We start from the raw sequence: 12625 nt of genomic DNA on the forward strand, positions 1-12625 counted from the left end.
TTTGGCCAGAAACCAAGACAGTTCTAGTCCTGCGTTAGGCATGTAAAATGAGCTGGGTTACTTTGGGCCAATCACTCTGAGTCCAACTCATCTCTCGGGGCTGTTATAGGAAAAATAAGAGGAAGAAGTGCTTGGATTATTTATAATTAATGAATTAAGAATAATAAAGCTGCCATTTAAACTTCTCCATCTTTGTGTGTGTGTGTGTGTGTGTGTGTGTGTGTGTTCGTGTGTGTGTAAATACAGTAGGACACATTAGTTCAATATACAACTTCGGAGAGGGGCGGCATACAAATCTAATAAATTATTATTATTATTATTATTATTATTATTATTATTATTATCTATATATAATATATATGAGTTTCTTATTCCTACTTGAATTATGCAGCAATGCCAAAGATTATATGTATCAACATACATATTTATATGTTTATATGTATCAACAAACACAGAAGTTTACTTTCACTTGTTAAAGAAAAAATGAGTGACAATTAATTAAAAATAACAAATGTGATAATGCAATTCAGAAGGAAACATGCACAAATACAGACAAATCAAAACCTGTGCATAATGAAAACTAAACTTCTCTGTATTATTAAATTCATATAGTAACAAAAAATTTAATGGGCAGGCAAGTGAAAACATCTAGGTTGCTTGCCTGGACAGAGAATTAATCAGGCTGAGATATCACAGGAAGTCAAACTGATTTCTTCCATCTCAGAGAAGAAGGGATCAGCTGCACAGTTCAGATGAAAAGACATCTTAATTAACCTGCTGATCTTGTCAATGTTTAATTAAACCCAGATGCAGGTACAGTAGATAAGTACAAAAGCAGATGCCATGGTAACAAGTGAATTTTTTAAACAGGTACCTAAAACACATGGAGGTCATGCTAATAAACATTAATTATATTTCCAAAATTCATAGCTGTCTAAAACATTGCACAAAATAATGATAGGCTGGATATGTTTGTACTACCTGTAACAATTATAATTTAATTATAATACAAAGCCCTACATGGCATCGGACCAGACTACCTCTGAGACCGCCTTCTGCCGCACGAATTCCAGTGGCCGATTAGGTCCCACAGAGTTGGCTTTCTCCGGGTCCTGTCGACTAAACAATGTCATCTGGCGGGACCCGGGGGGAGAGCCTTCTCTATGGTGGCCCCGGCCCTCTGAAACCAACTCCCCCCAGAAATTAGGACTGCCCCCACCCTCCTCACCTTTCGTAAGTTATTAAAAACTCATCTTTGCTGCCAGGCATGGGGAAACTTACACACACCCCAGTTGTCAAGGCTGGTGTATGGTTTGATTGGTTGTGTGATTATTTTATTTTATTATAAGGGTTTTAAATTGTATTTTAAAATTGGATTTGTACACTGTTTATGTTGTTGTGAGCTGCCCCGAGTCCTCGGAGAGGGGTGGCATACAAATCTAATAAATTATTATTATGTCAGTACAACACAGCAAATGAGATCACTATGCTGGATTTCGTATTTCATCACCAGTTGGGCGCTTCCCAAGCACCTAGGACTGCGTGATGTAGTGGCGAATTATGTTTGCCGATCCCAGTAAAGTGGCCTTTTGCAATTGACAGATGGAGGTTTTGTCAATTCCGATGGTTTTCAAATGTCCGCTGAGATCCTTTGGTACTGTGCCGAGCGTGCCAAGTACCACTGGGACCACTTTCACTGGCTTATGCCAGAGTCGTTGCAGCTCGATTTTTAGATCTTCGTATTTCACTAATTTCTCTAGCTGCTTCTCCTCAATTCTGCTGTCTCCTGGGATTGCTATGTCGATGATCCATACTTTCTTTTTCTCCACAATCACAAAGTCTGGTGTGTTATGCTTCAGAATTCAGTCAGTCTGAAGTTGGAAGTCCCACAGTAGTTTTGCTTGCTCATTTTCGACCGCTTTTTTGGGCTTATGATCCCACCAGTTCTTTGACAGTAGGTAAGTGAAATGCTGTGGAAATGTTTAGAATTTTCTGGTACCTAGTATAGACCACATAATTATCATTGCCATATCTATGTAGGCCACTGTTTGCATATACAAACAAACCACGCACACCACTCCAAAATGGACAGAAAATATTGGTATTGCCTCCCTACCATGTCGGTGGCCTGAGGGGTAGTTGTTTAGCTATATTTTATATTTCTTAAGCACCTATGTCCTTCACTCTAGGCAATATACAATATCATAAACAAAATTAAACGTTAAAATTAGAATAATTTAGGATTAAAAGTTACCATAATTTCTGGGAGGATATGGATGAGGAGAATGATAAAAAGATTCATAGTATTGGAGACTTAGTAAATAGCTTGACAGTGTTGAGGGAATTATTTTTTTAGCAGAATGATGGTGCTCAGGGAAAACCTGTTCGTGTGTTGAGTTGTTCTGGTATGCAGTGTTCTATTGCATTGTTTTGCGGCTAGGAGTTGAAGCAGCTTGTGTCCAGGATGTGAGGGGTCTGTAAATATTTTCATAGCCCTCCTTTTGACTTGTGCACTAAAAATGTCCTCAATGGAAGGAAGATTGACTGTAATTGTTTTTTATGCAGTTCTGATTATCCTCTGAAATCTGTGTCTGTCTTGTTGGATTGCAGAACCGAATCAGACAGTTATAGATGTGCAGATGACAGACTCAACAATTCCTCTGGAGAACTGTATCCTTGGGCAGTTTGAACCTTCTGAGTTGGTGCAGAAAGACCATTCTTTGTTGTGCTGTTTTGATGTTGGGTGTCCATTTTACATCTTGCAATATGGTCGAATCTAGAAATTTGAACGTGTTCTGCCCTATCTGTGGACCACCAAGAACGCAGCACACACTAAGTTGATCCAAAGATTTGTTTACTCAATTAACAACTACTAATAAGTTTGCTTAGTAGTTGACACACACAAACACAAGTTAAAGCTGTCTTTTCTGAAAAACCAGCTGCAAATTAAACTGCATTACCAGTTAGCATAAGTACACGAACTCATAAATTAAGTGTAAGCAAATAGTCTAGCAAAATGACTAGAAGCAGTCCACAGGAAGAATGCCAAAACAGGTAACAAGAGCTGAGCAGATATTTTCATTTAGTAGAAATGAAGTAAGCTTTCGAGGAAAATAAAAGGGTCTGTAGTTGATAAGAGTCCAAGTTTTCAATCACATACAGTATTTTTGTATTATAATTATGTCCTGAGACCAGCTGTTGTTGATAAATATATACTGTATATATACAGACAAACCTTCTCCTCTTTCCCACTGAATTCTATAATTCTGTCTGCTCTAAGTATTTGAAATGCTGGTATATACAGTGATCCCCCGATCATTGCGAGGGTTCCGTTCCAGGACCCCCCGCAACGAGCGGGTTTTCGCGAAGTAGCGCTGCGGAAGTAAAAACACCATCTGCGCATGTGCAGATGGTGTTTTTACTTCCGCAGCGCTAGCGAGGAGCCGAAGATTGGGGGCGGCGCGGCTGTTTTAAAACGTCGCCGCCGGCATGGGGGGCTTGCCAGCACCCCCCGGACCCCCAACCCGGGTTTGGGGGGCTGCTAGGAAGCCGCCCGTGCCGGCGGCGACGTTTTAAAACAGCCGCGCGGCTTTCCAATGAGTTCCAAAGACAAACGTCAAACTTCCGTGTTTGTCTTCGGGACTCATTGGAAAGCCGTGCGGGTGTTTTAAAACGTCGCCGACGACATGGGGGGCTCGCTAGCACCCCCCGAACCCCCAACCTGGGTTTGGGGGGGTGCTAGCGAGCCCCCCATGTCAGCGGCGACGTTTTAAAACACCCGCGCGCCTTCCCAACTGAGCCCTCAAGCCAAGCGCCAAAGGCGAACTTCTGCGCTTGGCTTGATGGCTCAGTTGGGAAGGCGCGCGGGTGTTTTAAAACGTCGCCGCTGACATGGGGGGCTCGCTAGCACCCCCCCCGAACCCCCAACCCGGGTTTGGGGGGGTGCTAGCGAGCCCCCCATGTCGGCGGCGACGTTTTAAAACACCCGCGTGCCTTCCCAACTGAGCCCTCAAGCCAAGCGCCAAAGGCGAACTTCTGCGCTTGGCTTGAGGGCTCAGTTGGGAAGGCGCGCGGGTGTTTTAAAACGTCGCTGCCGACATGGGGGGCTCGCTAGCACCCCCCCGAACCCCCAACCCGGGTTTGGGGGGGTGCTAGCGAGCCCCCAATGTTGGCGGCGACGTTTTAAAACACCCGCGCGCCTTCCCAACTGAGCCCTCAAGCCAAACGAACCCGGGTGGCCGGGCGAGCAGCGAGCGAACGGCGGGTGGCCGGGCGAAGGGCAGGCGAGCGGCGAATGGCGGGCGAGCGGGTGCTGGGGGGGCTTCTCGCCCTCCCGCCAGCAAGAGGGGGAAGACCCAGGGAAGCCGCCCAGCAGCTGATCTGCCCGGCGCCATCTATGCATGCGTGGCCATAGAAAAAAAGGGCGCGCATGCGCAGATGGTGTTTTGACTTCCGGGTTGAAAAATCGCAAATTAGCCTGTTCGCAATGGCCGGGAACGCAATAACCGGGGGATCACTGTACATGCTATAGTCATCAATTTCCTTGTTTAGCTAGGATTCAATAAAGCATAGGGAAGATGTGTTGTGAAAATCAGAGTATTTCATCCATCTTGTTAGCAAGTGAACATAAATTGGTAAGAAAGATTGAAAGGAGCAGGGTTTTTTAAATTCCTTGGTCTATTTAAAATTCCCGCCCTTTTACCTCTTTGTCTCTGCCATCTGTGTTTGCTTTTGATGATCCATAGTTCCAGGGAATTAGCTTCCTCCTGTGTCAGAATCTTCTCCGCATTTGTAAAGACAGGTGGGGGTGAGGTTATAGGGAGTTGCTCCTTAAAGAAACATTCCTTAATTCTTGGCAGATTGTCTTGTGAGTATGAAATACATAGAAAATCACAGAGAATAATACAAAATAAAGAAACCATTTTAGAGCATTTCACCAACGCAGCTGTTGTTGTTGTTGCCATCTTGGAGAATTAACTGATGGGTATATAGCATATCTTCCCTGCCTGATGGGCTGATGTAATGGGGGTGAAGCCACATTTATAGGTAGCTTTGTACTATGCCATGTAGGTTTTTATAGGTAATAACCAACACTTTGAATCGAACTTGGAAGCAAACTAGCACCCAGTGCAACTTGTGGAGCAAAGGTGTTATACATGCCCTTTTTTAGATATTTAATATGGCTCATGTGGCTACATTCTGCACCAACTGAAGCTTACTTTTCAAGAGTAGCTCCATTATAGAGCATGTTACAATATTTCACTTGTGAGATGACCAGGGCATGAGTACCCAAGCAGAGGGCTTCCCTGTTCAGGAAGGGATATGACTGGCACACAAGGCAAAGTTGGGCAAAGACTCTCCTGTCCACAGTTGCCACCTGTGCTTCAAGCAGGAGCTGTGAGTCCAAAAAGACCTCTGAGTTATATATCTGGTCCTATCTAGGACCAAAATCAGGAATTAAATTCAGGAGGTTCTGACAGGTTCTGGAAAGCTGGTAGTACAGATTTTGAGTAGTTCAGCAAATCAGCAAATACCACTTCTGGCTGGCTCCAGAGTGGGGTGTGAAATGGAGATTTTGCAATATCCTTTCCCCAGGTATGAGGAGAGAATGGGGATTTTGCAGTATCCTTCCCCTGGAGTGAGGTGGGAATGGAGTTTTTGCAGTATCCTACCCCTGCCACAATATCAAGCCATGCCCACAGAACTGATAAGGAATTTTTTTGAATTTCAGCCCTGACCAAAATTGATAAACTCTTAGATTATGGTCTATCCATAGGGGCCTATCTACTGCCACTTTGTCTTACTAGATTTCAGTTGAAGTGTATCATTCCTCTTCTACAGCCTCCTGGCACGGTAAAAGGATGTCCATTGCATCATTCACTTCAGCTGGGATAGAAATATATAGCTAGGTACCATCAGCTTATTAGTGATACTTTGTCCTATGATGATGGATGGCCTTGCTCAGTGGTTTTGTGTTGATGTTAAAAAGGAGCAGAGAATGCACTGAGCCCTGTGGCATTCCACAAAGGATAGGCTGTAAACAGGACCTCTTGATCCTTATTAACTCCAATTGGGATCAATCTTGTAAGTAGGAGATAAACCAGTAAAAAACTGTACTGCCCTTTCTCAACTCCTTAAGTCAACCTCAAAGGATGCCATGGTTGATCTACTAACAGAAGGACCGTTGAACTTACCTGAACGGTCTTCTCGATGCACTGCAAGGAGAGTCCAGGATGGATGGGTAATTCTTCAGTCTGATTGGTAGGGACTGAGTTTAATTTAAATATTAGGCAGGTGCCGCCCCCCTTAGCCCTCCAGTCTAATTAAAACGAAGGAGCAGTAAAGTCCAACACATTTATTGAACCATATGAAAAAACACAACAACTTTAAAGAAAGGAACCTTAAACCATAACATGGCCCCTGGTCCAGAACTGGGTGGGTCTGGACTCTCCTTGCAGTGCATCGAGAAGACCGTTCAGGTAAGTTCAACGGTCCTTCTCCAATGCACTTGCAAGGAGAGTCCAGGATGGGATATGCCCAAGAAAAAACTTAGAGGGAGGGAGAAGGCTGGACCAGTGGCTCAGCAAAGGAACAAACCTCCTGTAGGACCCTCCTCCCAAAAGCTGCTTCTGATGAAGCATAGGAGTCTATACGATAATGTTTTATAAAAGTTGAGGGAGCAGCCCAAGTGGCCGCCCGGCAAATGTCCTCCAAAGACGCCTGTGTCCTCCATGCAGTCGAGGTAGCGGCACTGCGGGTTGAGTGCCCCGTGATCCCCTGCGGTACAGGCGAACCTCTAGCTCTGTAAGCCTCCGAGATACAGTCACGGAGCCACCGGCTGATGGTCTGGGAGGAAACTCTGGACCCCATAGAGCGAGATGAAAAGGATACAAACAAGGCTTCTGAAGCTCTAAAGGACTGAGTCCGGCGAATATAAATTTTAAGTGCTCTCCTTACGTCCAGTTTGTGCCATCTCAACTCTAAGGGGTGAGTTCCATGTGTACAAAAGTCCGGCAGCACGATGTCTTGTGCCCTGTGGAAAGTGGTATTCACCTTAGGTAGGAAAGCCGGGTCTAATCTAAGGACCACTCTGTCCGGGTGAAAGCGACATAAATCCGGTCTTGTAGATAAAGCCGAAATCTCTGACACCCTCCTGGCAGACGTAATGGCTACCAGGAAGGCAGTTTTAAGAGTCAACAGCCGTACAGAAACCTGTCTTAAAGGTTCAAATGGAGGTGCGGTGATGGAATGAAGCACCAAGGACAGGTCCCATGACGGGAAGCGATGAATGACTGGCGGTCTAAGATTAGCCGCCCCTCTCAGGAAGTCTCTTATCCATGGATGTTTGCTCAAGGGGCGATGACTGTCCAATGTAATGATGCTGGATAAAGCAGCCACATGCCGACGAAGAGTATTCGGGGCGAGGCCCTTGTCCAGACCTGCCTGCAGGTATGACAGAACCATAGGTGGGGAAGCCACCTGAGGCTCAACCTGTCGTAGTGCACAGAACTTAGAGAAGGCCTCCCAAGTGGCCTGGTAGATCCTCCTAGTAGAAGGCCTACGGGCAGCCTGTATGGTCTCAATAACCGAGTCTGGCAAAGCTTGACTCCTCAGACGTTCCCGCTCAAGCGCCACACGGTTAGCTGCCACCACTGAGGCTCCGGGTGTGCCATGGTCCCCTGGAAGAGAGAGATTCGGTGGTCCGGGATCCGCCATGATGGAGCAATTGAAAGTTGCATCAGGTCTGCGAACCAGATCCGACGGGGCCAAAAGGGGGCTAGCAACAGCACCTCCGCCTGCTCCTGTAATACTTTCCGAATGACTCTGGGAATTATGGAAATTGGTGGAAACGCATATAAAAGACCCTGAGGCCATCTGAGGCGCAGAGCATCCACTCCTTCCGCTCCCTGGGATGGAAATCGGGAGAAGAAGCGGGGAAGCTGGGAGTTGAGACACGTTGCAAACAAATCCATAACCGGCACCCCAAACCTTCTGGTGATCTCCAGGAAGATCCCGGGTTCCAGCTGCCACTCCCCTGGATCTAGCGACTGTCTGCTGAGCCAGTCTGCACAAACGTTCTCCACCCCAGAAATGTGTTCCGCTGAGAGCGATGCCAGATTGGCCTCTGCCCACCTGAAAAGAGACTCCGTCTCTGCCATCAGCCTCCCTGACCGTGTTCCCCCCTGTCTGTTGATGTGGGAACGCGTGGCCACGTTGTCGGTCATAATCAACACGTGCTGATCCCTCACCAGGTGAGCAAAGCTGTGGAGGGCCAGTGACACTGCCTTCAGTTCCAAGAAGTTTATGTTGACGTTGCAAAGGTCCTGCTGCGACCACAGGCCCTGAGCCATCTGTGAGGAAAGATGAGCTCCCCACCCCCGCAGGCTCGCATCGGTCGTTACCGTGAGGAATTCCTTTTCCAGAAAGGAGGAACCGCTGCTCAAGGCCTGAGACACCCACCACCTGAGAGATCTGCGAACCCTGGCATTGAGGAAAACCCTCCTGCGAGAATGGCTCGATTTCTGCTTTTGAAAGGGGAGAAGGAACCACTGTAACGGTCGAAGGTGGAACCTTGCCCACGGCAGTATGCCAATGCATGACACTAGCGTCCCTAGGAGCTGGGATAGGAATAGCAGACTTGGGTACGGCTGGCGGCTTAGTTCTCTCACCAACCTCCTGATTGTGGATTGCCTGTCCTGTGACAGGAAGACCTCGCCCAGTTCGGAATCTATCGTCATCCCCAAGTGGGCCAGTCGAGTAGTGGGAGTCAGGTGGCTCTTGTCCCAGTTTATGGAAAAACCGTGGTCTTCCAGAGTCCGTATGGTCAATTGTAGGTCCTTTTGTGCACGATCCCTCGTCCTGGACAAAATTACGATGTCGTCTAAATACGCCATGAGACGTATCGACTGACATCTGAGATGCGCCGTAAGGACATCCAGCAACTTTGTAAAAGCTCTCGGGGCCGATGATAGGCCAAAGGGCATCGCCCTGTACTGGAAATGTGCTCCGGCGATGCAGAATCTGAGGAATTGCCTGTGAGGAGGAAATATTGGGACATGTAGATACGCCTCCTTCAGGTCTATGGAGGACATCAAGTCTCTGTGGCGGATGGCTGCCAGTATTGACCGGAGAGAGTGCATCCTGAACCTCCTGTATTTTACATAGAGGTTCAAGCGCCTGAGGTTCAGAATCAGCCGCACTCCCCCCGACGACTTGGGAATGAGAAAGATCGCCGAGTAGAAGCCCCTGCCTTGTTGTGTTAAGGGAACCTCCTCTATAGCTCCAATGTCCAGTAAGTGCTCGACTTCTTTGAATAGGAGTCTTCTTCTCTCCCCATCTGAGGGAACCCGACACGGGAGAAATCTGTGAGGAGGAGGGCAGAAGAATTCTATTCTCAGGCCCTGTGCAACTGTGGAAACCGCCCAGGTGTCTGAGGACGTAGTCTCCCATGTACCACGGAAAGCCATCAGCCTGCCGCCCAAACAACTGCTGTCCTGGGAGTCACTTCGCCTTCCGAAAGCCTCTGTTGCCTCCTCTAAAGGGGCGGCGGCCCTGGTATGCTCTATTCCGGTCTGCCTGGAAGGATCTGTCTGCTCGAAAGGATCCCTGGCTAAAGCTGCCCTGAAAATAAGGCCTCGACGCCTGTGTGCCCGTCGAGGAGGGCTCGGACCGAAAGGGCTGCCTCCGTTGATAGGGAGTGAACCTTCTATCCTGTTTCCTGCTGGACCTTGGCATGACCTTTTTCTTATCTTTATCCTCAATGAGGACATCGTCCAGGACCTCCCCGAACAGCTTCTTGCCCTTGAATGGGGCAGATGCCAGGCTCCATTTGGACTTAACGTCCGCCTGCCAGCTCCTGAGCCAAATGAGCCTACGGGAGGAGACCGAGGAGGCCATTGCGCGGGAAGCAAATTTGGCGGCGTTGATCGTGGCGTCCGCCGAAAACTCCGTGGCCGCCAGGAGCTTGTTGAGGTCCTGTCTGAGTCTGCTGTCCTCCGGATCCACCCTGGATTGTAGCTCTTGGATCCAGAGAATCGTGGCCCTGTTGAAGAACGAAGCCGCCGATGCGGCCCGAAGAGCCCAGGCAGACATCTGGTGCGTTCTGCGTACCACATTTTCCGCCCTCTTGTCCTCTGCCTTGAGACCCTCCTGCAACTCTGAGGGAACTAGGGCATTAGACACCAGGCTCGTCACTGGTTTATCCACAACAGGGAATTCCAGCAGGTCCTCCATGGCCTGATCAAATGTGTAGAACCTGCGATCAAGATTAGACGGTCCCTGGGCAGTAGCCGGGTTCTCCCACGGGCGTTGGATGGTCTCCCTGAACAGGTGGGAAGACGGAATGTGAACTGTTTCCTGCTTGGGGAAAACAAACAGGCCCCCAGCAGGTTGAGCCGCCTCAGCCGTCGCTGCCTGGTCACCCTCGCCCGCCTGATCAATGGTCAACTTAGCTTTATTCAATAGGACCTGGAAGAGTGATGACTTGAAGAGACCAGGAAAGATGGGCGGTTCAGGGGGCTGCTCATCTCCAGACAGTTCATCTTCAGCCCCACTGAAATTGTCTCTAGATGACCGCTCTTCCTCCATCGAGCCCTCCAAGGAAAAGGCGGTTGGGGCAGTCCAGGGGTCTCGAGACCTCAGTTGAGGGAGTCCCACTGGAGCTTGCTGGTGTTGCTGGGCACCCACAGCCACCCCTTGGGTATAGGCGGTGGCAATAAGGTCCTGCAAAGTCTGTGGCATACTCTGCCAGGCCTCATTGGAGTTGCGCAGGCCTGCAGAAGTAGGAGTGAAGGTAGCTGTCTGTCCACACTGGGCTGGTGGAAAGGCCGGATAAGCAGCAGGGCCTACTGCACATAGTCTCTCAGCCCTGGGTGTGGGTGTTGTCAGCCTCACCCTTTCTGGAGACCAATCCCTCTCCGTGGCTGTGCCTACCAACCCCGGGTGGAACATGGGGGAGGCCATCAAAGGTGTGGGCTGAGTGGTAGAAGGAACCGGGCCCTGTACCTTCTGAGAAGCCTCCAACTGCCTCTCCAGCGCCCGGATGCGCTTCTCAGCTTCCTTCAGGGAGGCCCCCTGAGAAGTTTTGGCCTTCTGGGGCCTCTCTTTTGGAGTGCAAGGTCCTGCAGAGGACTCCTCCACCAGCTGGCTTGCCTGATCTGCCATGCTGTCAATCAATGGAGATTGCCTGTACCGTTAGAGCAAATCCGACAAAAATCCGTGACTGCTCTCTCCACGAAGCACAAACTGACAGCTACTAGCTTCCTCTGCGCCTGCGTGTCGCCAGGGCAGATTCTAGCTGCAGGAGCTTCGCGCGCCGAAACTGCCGGCCAGCCCCGCCTTGCTGTCAAACTTTGACAGCAAAAAAATGGCCGCCGCCGGTTGCCGTAGCAACGCCCCAAGCTCTTGGCGCGCAAACCTCCTTAAAAATGGCCGCCGGAGTCTCACAGAGGCGGCTGGAAAGCTTGCCAGTTTCCCGCCTCTCCTAGGCTCGTCGAGCTGGACTCCGCGCCAAATCGCTTCCATACGGGGGCGACGGGGGGGGGGCGGATGTCTTCTCCGGGCCTATTGAGGACCCCTGGCGTCCTGGCCCCTGGTATTTTCGCCACGGGGAAGGGCGGACCCCCCCGCGGCGGCAACCTACTCCTCTCCTCCGGAGTCTACCTCGGAGGTAGTTTCCCCGGGCGCTCACTCCTGACCCAACAGACAGGCACCTGTATGGGTTCCCAGAAAGGAGGAGCTGCAGTCCTCTGGATTAGACCCACTGGAGGTCTGAAACCCAGGGCTGCCTGAGGAGAAACCCCCAGCTGCACCTGTGGAGAAAAGATAGGAAAAAAACAAGGCAAGTTAAAATTTATGTTCAAATTTTTCAACAATATTTAATTTAAAATATTAACATAATTTAATAATTAATTTAATAATTAATTACTACACAATTAATAAGTACTCAAACCAAACCCTGTTGGCAGAGCCAAAAACTCAGAGTCCCTTTACTGCGACTGAGTTTTTTAGACTGGAGGGCTAAGGGGGGCGGCACCTGCCTAATATTTAAATTAAACTCAGTCCCTACCAATCAGACTGAAGAATTACCCATCCATCCTGGACTCTCCTTGCAAGTGCATTGGAGAAGAGAAAGGATGGATGTGAACAATGGAGTATTGGTCCTGTAGCTGGGCCAGAAAGCTGACTGAAAAGGATCCAGATGCACAATGTGCCATATAGATTAGACAAGAAGCACAAAAGCAAAATAGGAGTTATAATGGTAGAGTTAAATCAAGACAAAGTGCAAAAACAAAACACCAATTTTTGCTGTTACATTACAAAGGCACCATCATGATATCGATAAAAGCTTAAAGAAAATTAAAGATTAAGAACAACTGGCTTGAGCTGAGCAATAAGATGCACAAAGGAATTCTGAGTTATGACTGAAACTATGGCTTTAATTAGGCCCTGCTGTAGTGTACAAGGAACTATTACAATAAACCGAAAGACTGTGAACACTCGTTTAACATTTTATGAAATGTTTCCAGGGTTTTCTTTTTCTGGGGGAGGAGGAGAAGAATACAGGAAATGACTTAGTACTGTATTAAATCCAAATGCCTAAGGATTCTGCAGCATAGAGTTATTT

General features: G+C 48.4%; 1 protein-coding gene across 12 annotated transcripts in view; it reads right to left on the reverse strand.

Annotated features, from left to right (window-relative positions):
* NRXN1 (neurexin 1) overlaps nt 1–12625 on the reverse strand; it is a 921413-nt gene that overhangs the window by 172419 nt on the left and 736369 nt on the right. For 2 of the 12 annotated variants that reach the window (XM_070734733.1, XM_070734732.1), the window contains exon 1: nt 4703–4781. The exons of 9 other annotated variants lie outside the window; for them this stretch is intronic. The gene's annotated coding sequence lies outside the window, so the exon portion shown is untranslated. Of the gene's footprint in view, nt 1–4702; nt 4782–12625 lie in introns of those variants that run through there. One more of the 12 variants, XM_070734734.1, reaches the window with a different exon arrangement.

Source organism: Erythrolamprus reginae, chromosome 1, assembly GCF_031021105.1.
Source record: "Erythrolamprus reginae isolate rEryReg1 chromosome 1, rEryReg1.hap1, whole genome shotgun sequence".
NCBI lineage: Eukaryota > Metazoa > Chordata > Lepidosauria > Squamata > Dipsadidae > Erythrolamprus > Erythrolamprus reginae.